At 47.8% G+C, this 13,206-nt stretch overlaps 1 protein-coding gene across 1 annotated transcript in view; it reads left to right on the top strand.

Annotated features, from left to right (window-relative positions):
- Positions 1-13,206, top strand: part of khdrbs2 (KH domain containing, RNA binding, signal transduction associated 2) — a 653,481-nt gene that overhangs the window by 228,640 nt on the left and 411,635 nt on the right. The window lies entirely within an intron of this gene.

Below are 13,206 nucleotides of genomic sequence, written 5' to 3'. Positions count from 1 at the left end.
ACTGTTGGAACATTTATACGTGTGAAGCCAGGAACATGTACATGTGTGAATGCCAGGAACATGTACATGTGTGAACACCAGGAACATGTACATGTGTGAATGCCAGGAACATGTACATGTGTGAACACCAGGAACATGTACATGTGTGAACACCAGGAACATGTACATGTGTGAATGCCAAGAACATGTACATGTGTGAACGTCAGGAACATGTACATGTGTGAACGCCAGGAACATGTACATGTGTGAACACCAGGCACATTTATACGTGTGAAGGCCAGGAACATTTGCACAAGTGAACACAAAAAGCATTTACATGTGTGAAGCTAGGACCGCACTCGGCTGGGATGGCCTTGAATCGAAAGTTACCATTCACTGTCTAAACTTGCGTGATGTCATGGCTTCCTTGACAAGGTACCAGAGGTCAGCTGGCATGCATAGAAACACACTATGGCACACACAAGAAAAGAGTGGAGAAAGTTATTTCTACAGTAGACCTGTTACAGCTCTTGGGTGTGTCTTAGATATTCTGTCGGTTTTAAGTGGCACGATACACTTCAGTAAGTGGTCCCTAGCACTTATGTTCAGGAGTGCATCCGTACTTCCCAGTATCTAATCATGCAATACCATAATCTGGGGTCTAATAGTAATATCTCCTTATGATCTGAACTGGATATTGTGTTTTTTTATATGTCGCATGCGTATCTGCAATCTTTTGGTATGAGAAGAGGTTGCTTTATTTTACAGACAGCAATTGAGCATAGAGTTATAATCAAATTCCATTTAATTCACTTAGCTTCAAACTATTCCTCACGAATAAGAAAAATAATGAACCACATTGCCTTGACCTGAGTTAGCGGGGTGACTAATATTAGGCTTTTGGTTGAAACTGACCATCTTTTATACCGGCTTGAATGGCACTAGTCTTACAATCAACTGAATAGATCTTTCTTGTCTTTCCCTCAGCCGACCTTTCCGACTAAACTAACTTCAAATGTGTTATCTTTGTTTCTCTTCTCTTTGTTAATTCTTGGTCACAGAAAGTGACAGTTCTGTCCCTCTGACTTCTTCTCCATTCAATGATTCACCAGTAACCCTGTCAATAAAACCACATAGCGCACACGCACCGAAACCACGCACGCACCCAAACCACGCACGGACACAAACCACGCACGCACCCAAACCACGCACGCACCCAAACCACGCACGCACCCAAACCACGCACGCACCCAAACCACGCACGCACCCAAACCACGCACGCACCCAAACCACGCACGTACACAAACCACGCACGCACCCAAACCACGCACGCACCCAAACCACACACGCACCCAAACCACGCACGCACCCAAACCACGCACGCACCCAAACCACACACGCACACAAACCACACACGCACACAAACCACGCACACAAACCACACACGCACACAAACCACGCACACAAACCACACACGCACACAAACCATGCACGCACACAAACCACGCACACAAACCACACACGCACACAAACCACGCACGCACCCAAACCACGCACGCACCCAAACCACGCACGCACCCAAACCACGCACGCACCCAAACCACGCACGTACACAAACCACGCACGCACCCAAACCACGCACGCACCCAAACCACGCACGTACACAAACCACGCACGCACCCAAACCACACACGCACACAAACCACACACGCACACAAACCACGCACACAAACCACACACGCACACAAACCACGCACACAAACCACGCACGCACCCAAACCACGCATGCACCCAAACCACGCACGCACCCAAACCACACACGCACACAAACCACGCACACAAACCACACACGCACACAAACCATGCACACAAACCACACACGCACACAAACCACGCACGCACACAAACCATGCACACAAACCACACACGCACACAAACCACGCACGCACCCAAACCACGCACGTACACAAACCACGCACGCACCCAAACCACACACGCACCCAAACCACGCACGCACCCAAACCACACACGCACACAAACCACACACGCACACAAACCACGCACACAAACCACACACGCACGCACCCAAACCACACACGCACACAAACCACGCACACAAACCACACACGCACCCAAACCACGCATGCACCCAAACCACACACGCACACAAACCACACACGCACACAAACCACGCGCCCAAACCACACACGCACACAAACCACACATGCACACAAACCACGCACACAAACCACACATGCACGCACACAAACCACACACGCACACAAACCACGCACACAAACCACACACGCACCCAAACCACGCACGCACCCAAACCACGCACACAAACCACACACGCACCCAAACCACGCACGTACCCAAACCACGCACGCACCCAAACCACGCATGCACACAAACCACGCACGCACCAAAACCACGCACGCACCCAAACCACGCACGTACACAAACCACGCACGCACCCAAACCACGCACGCAAACCCAAACCACGCACGCACCCAAACCATGCACGCAAACCCAGGATTCTCAACACGCATGGAATGGATTCTTAATATTCCTGGTTACCAAGTATTCAGGAATGATAGATCAGGAAAAAGAGATGGGGACGTGGCAGTATTGATTAAGAATGGTGTTACCATTCTAAATAGAAAGAATATACTAAATACTATTTGGCTTGAGTTGAGGAACAGAGAGGGAGCTATTACATTGCTGGGAGTATTTTATAGCGCTCCAAACAGTGAGGAGACAGATGAGCAAGTTTGTTGGCAAATTTCAATGGCGTGTAACAAAAATAGAGAAGTAATATTAGGAGACTTTAATTATCCTAATATAGACTGAGAAAAAACATAGTGCTAAGGGGAGGGAAGGAGAGGAATTTCTGATGTGTACAGGAGAACATTTTCGATCAATATGTCTCCAGTCCAACAAGGAAGGAAGCAGTGTTGGATCTGGTTCTGGGAAATGAAGTAGGGCAAGTGGAGTGTGTTACAGTAGGAGATCATCTAGCTAACTGTGACAACAACATAATTCTGTTTAAAGTACTTATGGAAAGAGACCAGAAAATATTGACGGTAAAAATGCTCAACTGGGGAAGAGCTAATTTCAGTAATTTAAAAAGGGACCTAGCACAGGTAGATTGGAAAAGGCGATTGCAGGGTAAAGTAGTAATGGAGCAATGGAGGACAGTCAGGGAAGAGATGAGAAGGATGCAAAGAGGCTTCAAGGGGATATAGACAAGCTAAGTGAGTGGGCAAGAACATGGCAAATGGAGTATAATGTGGAGAAATATGACGTTATCCACTTTAGTAGGAAAAATAGAAAAGCAGAGTATTTTTTAAATGGTGAGAGATTGGGAAATGTTGGTGTTCAGAGGGACCTGGGTGTCCTTGTACACGAATCACTGAAAGTTAACATGCAGGTACAGCAAGCAATTAGGATAGCAAATGTTATGTTGGCCTTTATTTGGAGGATTTGAGTATAAGAGTAAAGACGTCTTACTGCAATTATATAGGGCCCTGGTGACACCACACCTGGAGTATTGTGTAGAGTTTTGGTCTCCTTACCTAAGGAAGGATATACTTGCCATAGAGGGAGTGCAACAAAGGTTCACCAGACTGATACCTGGGATGGGGGGATTGTCCTATGAGGACAGATTGAGGAGACTAGGCCTATATTCTCTAGAGTTTAGAAGAATGAGAGGTGATCTCATTGAAACATACAAAATTCTTACAGGGCTTGACAGGGTAGATGCAGGGAGGATGTTTCCCCTGGCTGGGGAATCTAGAACCATGGGTCACAGTCTCAGAATAAGGGGTCGGCCATTTATGACTGAGATGAGGAGAAATGTCTTCACTCAGAGGGTGGTGAATCTTTGGAATTCTCTACCCCAGAGGGTTGTGGAGGAGCAGTGGTGCCCGCCAATAGCTGGCATCAGGAGACCTGAGCTGTATTTGGATTCGGGCCTCCTTTAAATCCCACCACGTGTCGAGAAGACAGGGGAATCAGCTGGGGTCCCACACTGATCCAGCCAGCAGATGGTGTCTGGGTGCGGGGGAGGAGGATGGGAGATGAGCGTGCGAGGGGGCCAAAGTGTAACAGCACTTCCTCCTTCTCGGCAAAGGGAGTGGGCCCTAGGAAATCCCCGGGCAACGTAAAAGGAGTGGAGATCCAGTATGGAAGGTCTCTTCCCACTCGCTCCTCTGCTTTGCACAGAGAAATTGTGCATTGCCCTGGCGCAAACCCCGGCCCTATGAATCTCCAAACCGGACCCTTGCCCCACTTCCATTCTCCTTATCCAGTGTTATAAAACAAGAGAAATGGGCAGAATTAAGGACTCAGCCAAAACAAGCAAGTGGGCCCTTGGGCAAGGGCGATAGAGATTGTAACTATGGGAGAACTGGTGAGTCTGGTCATTTCAACTTGCTCATTGCCTACCGAGCCGGGAACTGCGAATGGGGCGGCGGGGGAGGGGGGCGGCAGTGGGAAGCAATTATGTTGTAATTACTAGGAAGGTAATGGTAGAATTTAAAGTAGAAGACCTTCAAGGAACAATCTTAATGTGCAGACAAGGTTGATATTTGATGAAGTGAAAAGCAAGGTAATGAGGTTTTCCATTGTTAAAGTACACGTTGCAATGATAGAATTTACATTTCAAATCAACCTGCCAAAAGAGACAGAAAAATGTTTCAATACAGCTGATAATTAGATTCCACTGGCAGTCATTTATATCATGCTTCAGTGACAACAGCAGCAGCAAAGCAGCTGAAGGAAACCCTGTGATCTGACTTCTGTAAATATTGCAAACTCAGAGAATTGGAGAAAAAGAAAACTGTTTAATCGGTATTTTTCATTCTCAGGATATGGGCATTGCTGGCAAGGTCAGCATTTATTGCCCATCCCCTGTTGCCTTCGAAGGTGGTGGGGTGACTTCTTCAACCGCTGCTGTCATAGGGACACAATGCCAGGAGTAGGCCATTCAGCCCCTCGAGCCTGTTCCGTCATTCATTTAGATCATGGCTGATCTATTTTTTATCTATCCGCCTTGGTTTCGTAACCCTTAATACTCTTGCCTAACAAAAATCTATTAGTCCGTGTGGTGAAGGTACTCCCATAGTACTGTTAGGGAGGGAGTTCCAGGATTTTGACCCAGCGACAATGAAGATATATGTCCAAGTCAGGATGATGTGTGACTTGGAGAGGAACTTGGAGGCGGTGGTGTTCCCATGCACCTGCTGCCCTTGTCCTTCTAGGTGGAAGAGGTCGTGGGTTTGGGAGGTGCTGTCGAGGAAGCCTTGGTGAGTTGCTGCAGTGCATCTTGTAGATGGTACACACTGCAGCCACGGTACGTCGGTGGTGGAGGGAGTGAATGTTTAAGGTGGTGGATGGGGTGCCGATCAAGCGGGCTGCTTTGTCCTGGATGGTGTGCAGGGAATGGAGTCGGAGAATGGAAACGGAGGAAATTGCCAATTTAGGGAGTCGGTATTGGTGTCAACTGCTCTCAACTCAGATATAGGACAGTCAGCTGTACAAAACTGCTCCTCTTAACTCGGCCCCGAAAACATGCCTCAGCCAATCAAACGGGCTACTTTGCCCTGGATGGTGTTGAGCTTCTTTAGTGTTGTTGCAGCTGCACCCACCTAGGCAAGTGGATCCATCAAATCCTGATTTCTGAATTGCAGATGGTGGAAATGCTTTGGAAAGTCAGGAAGTGAGCCACTCGCCGCAGAATATCCAGCCTCTAGTTACCATGGCACCAATGGAAATAAAAATGGGGAGGGATATGAACCGGGCTGCCGACTCGCTATCACCCGCTTTACACTATCGCACAAAGTCAAGCTCTACCCCCTCGTGTCCTGGCCAACCTCACTCAAACAGATTATCTGGTCATTTATTTCATTGCTATTTCTGGGATCTTGCATTGGGCAAAGTAGCTATCATGTTTCTCCACGTTCCAACAGTGACTCCACTTCAAAAGTGCTTCATTGACTGTGAAGCACCTTGGGGTGTCCTGAAGTCGTGAAAGGCGCAGTGGAATTACAAGTTCTTTCCTCTCTCTCAGAAATATCCCAAAGTACTTCACATTTCCATGAATTTCATCATGCAATTACTGCTGGTCTGTGGGTAAAAGCAACATTCATTTTATTCACAGCAAGGTCCCACAAACAGCAAAGATATGAATGGCCAATTATCTGTTTTGAATAGTGTTAGTTGAGCGGTGCAAAAATAGATCTCTCTGCACATTTTCAGATTGTGCAGTGATATCTTTAGCATCAGCTAAAGCATTGAAACCGACAGGCAATAGCTTTGGTTTAACATCTCCACTAAAGGATAGCACTTCCAGCAATGTAGCCCTCTGGATGGCATTGAAATGTCAGTTTAGATTATGAGCTCAAGTCCCCGAGAAGGGCTTGAACCCACCATCTTCCAACTCGGAGCACTCTCAACTGGCCAAGGCCACTAATTGGCCTGTGATTGTATCATACAGCGGGACTCTTGGCACATACTGACCAAGATTTTAGTCTCTGGTGCAATGCCACTTGATTCTGGCAGAGTGGGACTTCCAAAATTGGAACTAACCCCAACGGATTTTCAAGTGGTCAGCCTAGTAAGTACACTTCGGCTGGGTGTACACACTATTACCGCCTTTGGTCAGACCATACCTGGAGTACTGTGCACAGTTTTGGTCTCCTTATCTGAGGAAGGATATACTTGCCTTAGAGGGGGTGCAACGAGGTTCACGAGATTGATTCCTGTGATGAGAGGGTTGTCCTATCAGGAGAGATTGAGTAGAATGGGCCATTATTCTCTGGAGTTTAGAAGAATGAGAGGTGATCTCATTGAAATGTATAAAATTCTTAGAGGTCTTGACAGAGTAGATGCTGAGAGGCTGTTTCCCCTGGCTGTAGAGTCTAGAACTAGGGGTCACAGTCTCAGGATAAGGGGTCGGCCATTTAGGACTGAGATGAGCAATCATTTCTTTACCCAGAGGGTTGTGAATCTTTGGAATTCTCTACCCCAGAGGATCTGTGGATGCTCAGTCATTGAATATATTCAAGGCTGAGATCGCTAGATTTCAAGGGATATGGGGCTAGAGCAGGAAAGTGGAGTTGAGGTAGAAGATTAGTCATGATCTTATTGAATGGCAGAGCAGGCTCGATGGGCCTTATAGCCTACTCCTGCTCCTGGTTCTTATGTTCTTTGCCAGGGAGCCTGCCATGGGAGGGGAGGAGGAGGAAGGATTGGAATTTTGCAACTGCCACAAGATTCACCCAGCTGCAGCTGATCAAAGGGCTCTTCCTGCACCAGTAAATTCTGACAGTGCATTGGTTGGTCCCTGATTGACAACAACAACAACGTATATTTATATAGTGCCCATAATGTAATAAAACGTCCCAAGGCGCTTCACAAGAGTGTTAGCAAAAAAAAAACAATTTTACTCCGAGCCATATAAGTAGGTGTTAGGGCAGATGAGCAAAAGCTTGGTCAAAGAGGTAGGTTTTAACGAGAGTCTTAAAGGAGGAAAGAGAAGTCGTGAGGCGGAGAAATTTAGTGAGGGAATTCCAGAGCTTGGGACCTAGGCAGCTGAAGGCACAGCCATCAATGGTGGAACAATTAAAATCGGCGATGTTCAGAAGTCCAGAATAGTTGGAGCGCAGATGTCTAGGGGTTATACGGTTGGAGAAGATTACAGAGATAGGGAGGGGTGAGGCCATGGAGGGAAAACAAGGATGAGAATTTCAAAATCGAGACGTTGCTTAACCGGGAGCCAATGTAGGTCAGCGAGCACAGGGGAGATGGGTGAGCGGGGCTTGGTGCGAGTTAGGACACGGGCAGCTGACTTTTGAATGACCTCAAATTTATTGCAAGTGATAATGGGAGTTGGTGGCAGGGGGAGGGGGTGTATTACCTGTTCCGTCAGCTTTAATTCCGCTAGACAATGGAGCGGGAACCCGGATAAATGGGTCCCTGTCGAATTTTTCAGCCCCCACCCCACCTGCCACATATCTACTGGTAAACCGGTAGGACTGACAGTAGAAAATCCAGTCTACTGAGTCCTTTTGCCCTTCCGTAACTTACCAGTGAGGATGACGATCAGGATTTTCTGCTTCTGCACTCAACTGGTGAAAAATCACAGGCTGGTGAGCACAGTGTGGAAACTTCCGGCCAGAGCTAATAACACCGGGTTATCATGGATTCCACTCAATGCCTGGCCACTGGAGCTAGATTCTTTTCTTGTTAAATTCTTCCCCCGGATCATAGCCTTGACCAATCTCGTTGGAAATTGAAGTTCAGTTTTTAACACTTGGTGGAAAAAACTCATGTTTGTTTAGCAGAAGCTAACCACAATGTTTCTTTTGCCCACCACTGTTCTCAGACACTGTTTCTTTTCTTCCCCGCTCTAGTTTACAACCAGGTATATATTTTTTTGTTTCTTACTATCCAAACGTAACTTTCAAAAGGGAATTGGATTAATACTTGAAGGGGAAACATTGGCAGGGAAACATTGGTAGGGCTATGGGGAAAGAACAGGGGGAGTGGGACTAATCGGATAACTCTTTCAAAGACACAGGCACATTAGACCGAATGGCCTCCTTCTGTGCTGTATCATTCTATGATTCTTGTTTGAGCCAATCTAGCGCTTCCCCTTGTTTGTTACTAGTGGATCTCTCCGTTATGATTTTTGGGTTTTATGCCAGATAATTTTCTTGAGTTCAGTAGCTCAGACCATTTCCAAAGGTGAACCCTCATTCGCTATCGCCCTCACTACCTGGCCCATATATACCTGCAGCGTGCCCAGGGACTGAACACAAAATCCTCATTACTGTATTGTTGTTTACTGATTATATGCTTTGTCCTCGTGTGACCTTTCTCAACTTCGGGAAGGTGGCTGAATAACCATCTCATTAAACTGCTAAATGGATTTATTAAACTGTAAATTGATAAGTGTACAGTAGCAATGATGCATGGTAGATTTTCAGTACTTATAGAACAAAAGAAAGCCTTGCATTCCTATAGCGCCTTTCACGACCTCGAGACATCTCAGTGCTGTACGGCCAATAAAGAACTTTTGGAAGTGTAATCACTGTTGTAATGTAGGAAACACATCAGCCAATTTGCACACAGCAAGCTCCCATAAACAGCAATGTGATAATGACCAGATCATCTGGGTTTTTTTAAGTGATGTTGGTTGAGAGATAAATATTGGCCAGGGCACTGGGGAGAACACCCCAGCTCTTCAAAATCTTCATGGGATCTTTTACATCCACCTAAGAGGACAGATGGGGCATCAGTTTAACGTTTCATTCGAAAGACGGCACCTCCGTCAATGCAGCATTCCCTGAGTACTGCACTGGAGTGTCAGCCTGGATTATGGGCTTAAGTCTCTGGAGTGGGACTTGAACCCATCACTTTCTGACTCAGAAGTGAAAGTGCTTACCCACTGAGCCAAGGCAGACACCTAAAGATCTCTGAGGAGACTGGAAAGAAAGGTTGCCCTAAGCTTCTATGGTCTCCCTTGCCCTGCCTTGCTGTCTGGCCCCACAGGAACCTCTGCTCTGAGGAGGGTCAGGTGGAAGGCCCAGTTCCCCTGAAAATGGGCTTTGCAGATGGTCAAACCACAGAGATATGAGGCAGAAAGGCCTGAAACATCACTGCCCTGCTCACTTAAATGAGAATGTTGGACATGGTGCCTATTGCAGGTGTGGGTCTCTTCCCATCGGTGGGAACCCTAGAGCTACATAAAAGCGGCAAAGACCTGGCATCCTGGGGTTTCTGCCGCCCCTTTTTCTTGGCCTTTATGGTTTGACCCCAAGGAAAACAATTGGTGTCATTGTGTCCACTCCAGTTTATATTAGCACAACAGGCATGAAGAGATTTATTTATGCTGCAAGGAAGGATAGTTTAAGCCTCTCGCCAGCAATTTAGGGTCCTTAGAATTTTGTTAACAAATTGAACTCAAGAAAAATATCTATCAGACATTAAAAGTCTTGCACATGGCATACAATTCCTGTAAGTGTCACACTTGCCTCCTGTAACACTCTTAATTTAAGCAGTGTTGTAATGGGGGCCAATTTTCCAAATGCATGGTCCACGGGCAAAGTTTGACCCACCAGAACAACAATTTGTATTTATATAGCACATTTAACATAGTAAAACTTTCCAAGGCACTTCACAGGAGCGTTATCAGATCAAATTTGATACCGAGCCAAAGAAGGAGATGTTAGGACCAAAAGCTTAGTCAAAGAGGTAGGTTCCTAATGATTGTCTTAAAGGAGGAGAGAGAGAGACGGAGAGGTTTATAGAGGGAATTCCAGAGCTTAGGGCCTAGGCAGTTGAAGGCACGGCCGCCAATGGTGGGGCAATGAAAATCGGGATGCGCGAGAGACCAGAATTAAAGGAGCGCAGAAATCTCGGAGGGTTGTAGGGCTGGAGGAGGTTACAGAGATAGGAAGGAGCGAGACCATGGAGGGATTTGAACAAAAGGATGAGAATTTTGAAATCGAGGCATTAGTGGAGCCAATATAGGTCAGCGAGCACAGAGGTGATGGGTGAACATGGTGCGAGTTAGAATACGGAGCTTTGTATGAGCTCAAGGTTATGAAGCACATATCAGGAGATTGCAAGCGCACTCCCTATGAATTTTTGTCCCTTAATTTTTAATTTTAATGAGTGTGACTGCAATTTCCTGATACACACTCATGGCAGACGAGATCCTTGGAGCAATTTTAACCCTTCCCGCCCAAGGGAACTAGACAGGCCAGTGGTTAAACTCGCCCACTAACATCCTGCACCGATCACGTAAGCTACAATTTTAACCTGCTTTTCTGAAATAGGAGAAGCAGACAGCCACCCGAAACCGGCCGGGGTCCTTCTTTAAATATGCAGATCGGGCTCTGATGATGTCATTGTGGCCCGATGACTATTTTAAGCGGAGACCTGTGTGGGGGCAATCTGCTGTGGCTTTCCTGCCGGGCTAACCTAGTGGGAAGAAGTCGGGGCCAGAAGAGACCCAAAAAGGGTTTTCTTGTGGAGTTAGGAGGAGCAGGTGTGCTCATCCAGACCCCACAGGAAAAGTTTATGACTCTCCCCTGCCCTAGGTTCCCTCCCACCACCCCACCCACTTCCCAATTGTGACACCCTCTGGAAACCCCCTCCCCAAGTTTCGTGGTCTATTCCATTGGTTCCTGCCACCAACGTTCCCTATAAGGTGCGCAGCCACGCAGCTCTCTGCCAGTCCCGCACAGTTTAGGACCGGCTTTTTCAATGGTAAGTTTTGTGAATGGGCCGCGCACCCAAAAATAATAAGAGGGAACATTGCCTGCCACCTAACATTGGGTTCCAGGTTTCGGGCAGGACACTGACTAAGGGGACGCAGACGAGGCCCAGGAGCTAGAGGGGCAGAAATTGACCTGCGTCGCGTCCAATTTCTGGGCGCTAAATGAGTTTTATGGGGTTGAATTTCGGGCAGGGGTAACCTGTGCCTGATCTCCACCGGAAGTGCGCCAGCCTGAAACAGGTGTTGGGCATCTGGAATATGTTAATCAGGGGGCTGACGTGCTTTTGGGACCCCACTGCCGAATTCGGCAGAAACTGGGAGCCTAATTAGCGGTCCTTAACGGTACCACTAGAGGAAGAAAGAGAAAGAAAGGCGTGCATTTATGTAGCGCCTTTCACGACCTCAGGATGCCCTAAAGCTCTTTACAGCCGATGAAGTACTTTTGAAGTGTAGTCACTGTTGTAATGTAGGAAATTCAGCAGCTAATTTGCGCACAGCAAGCTCCCACAAACAGCAATGCGATAATGACCAGATAATCTGTTTTAGTGATGTTGGTTGAGGGATACATAATGGCCAGGATACCAGGAGAACTCCCCTGCTTGTCTTCGATATAGTGCCATGGGATCTTTTACATCCATCTGGGGGGGCAGACGGGGCCTTGGTGTAATGCAAAAATTTGCAGAGGTACGGGGAAAGGGCGGGGGAGTGGGACTAGCTGAAGTGCTCTTGCAGAGAGCCAGCATGGGCTCGATAGGCCGAATGGCCTCCTTCTGTGCTGTAACCATTCTATGATTCTAAGGTCTCATCCGAAAGAAGGCACCTCCGACAGTACAGCACTCCCTCAGTACTACACTGAGAGTCGTCAGGTTGTTTGTGAGGCGCAGGCTGAATAGGGCTTTCTTAGCGGGGTCTTTGAGTGCTCCAGCGTTAATTTTCCTGCGGCATTGTTTCTGTTGCCGCCGCTGTTTTGGGGCTACATTGATGGAGATGACAGAGCAGATTAGGCGATGGTCTGTCCAGCAATCATCAGCTCCTGTCATGGCGCGGGTAATGCGGATGTCCTTGCGGTCCCTTGCTTGGACGATGACGTAGTCCAGCAGGTGCCAGTGCTTGCAGCAAGGGTGCTGCCATGAAGCCTGTGGTAAACCACTGTTATACCTGTCTGTAGAGGTATGTGTATTCCACTAGGTACAGGTCTGGACATGCCTCGGCTGACTCCTCCCACTACTCCAGGTATATAAGTGACTACCTCCCAGTCCCTTAGTATTCTGGACGGGTCGACCACTCGAGACAAGACCTTCATTCTTTAGTTAATAAAAGCCTGATTGTTACTCGCTCAACCTCAGTCTTTTGAGTAATTGATGGCGCATCAATTTTATTAACTAAATTTTTATAATGGAGAAGATCCTCACACCAGCATGCCTGGACCTGGACAGTCGGGAAGCGGACGCTTCCACCAAGTTTGCTCACTGGCTCATGTGCTTCGAGACATTCCTGACTGCCTCCACTGCGGTCACAACGGATGCGGACAAACTGTCTGTCCTGGTCTCCAAGGTGAACCACCGAGTGTACTCAGTCATCCAGGACGCGACCTCGTACACAGACGCCCTCCAGCTCCTCAAGACCCAGTACGCGCGCCCCGTGAACGAAGTGTACGCCAGGCACCTCCTGGGGAGTCGCAAGCAACAACCTGGGGAATCGACTGAGGAATACCTCCAAGCACTGTCCGTGCTTGGCCGGGTCTGTGGGTGTAAGGCGGTAACGCCCGCTAAGTACACGGAGGAACTGATCCGGGATGCCTTCGTAGCGGGCCACAGGTCCAACTACACCCGACAGCGTCTGCTGGAGCAGAGCGACCTCAACCTCAACCTCAACAAAGCCTCCGAAATCGCACTAACGCTGGACGCAGCCTACCGGGGCATGGATGCCTACTCCTC

This window comes from Somniosus microcephalus, chromosome 9 (assembly GCF_052327205.1).
Source record: "Somniosus microcephalus isolate GS21.2 chromosome 9, FLI_Smic_1.0, whole genome shotgun sequence".
Lineage (NCBI taxonomy): Eukaryota > Metazoa > Chordata > Chondrichthyes > Squaliformes > Somniosidae > Somniosus > Somniosus microcephalus.
Note: the sequence above shows the minus strand (reverse complement) of the source record. Positions and strands in the feature narration are given on the sequence as shown.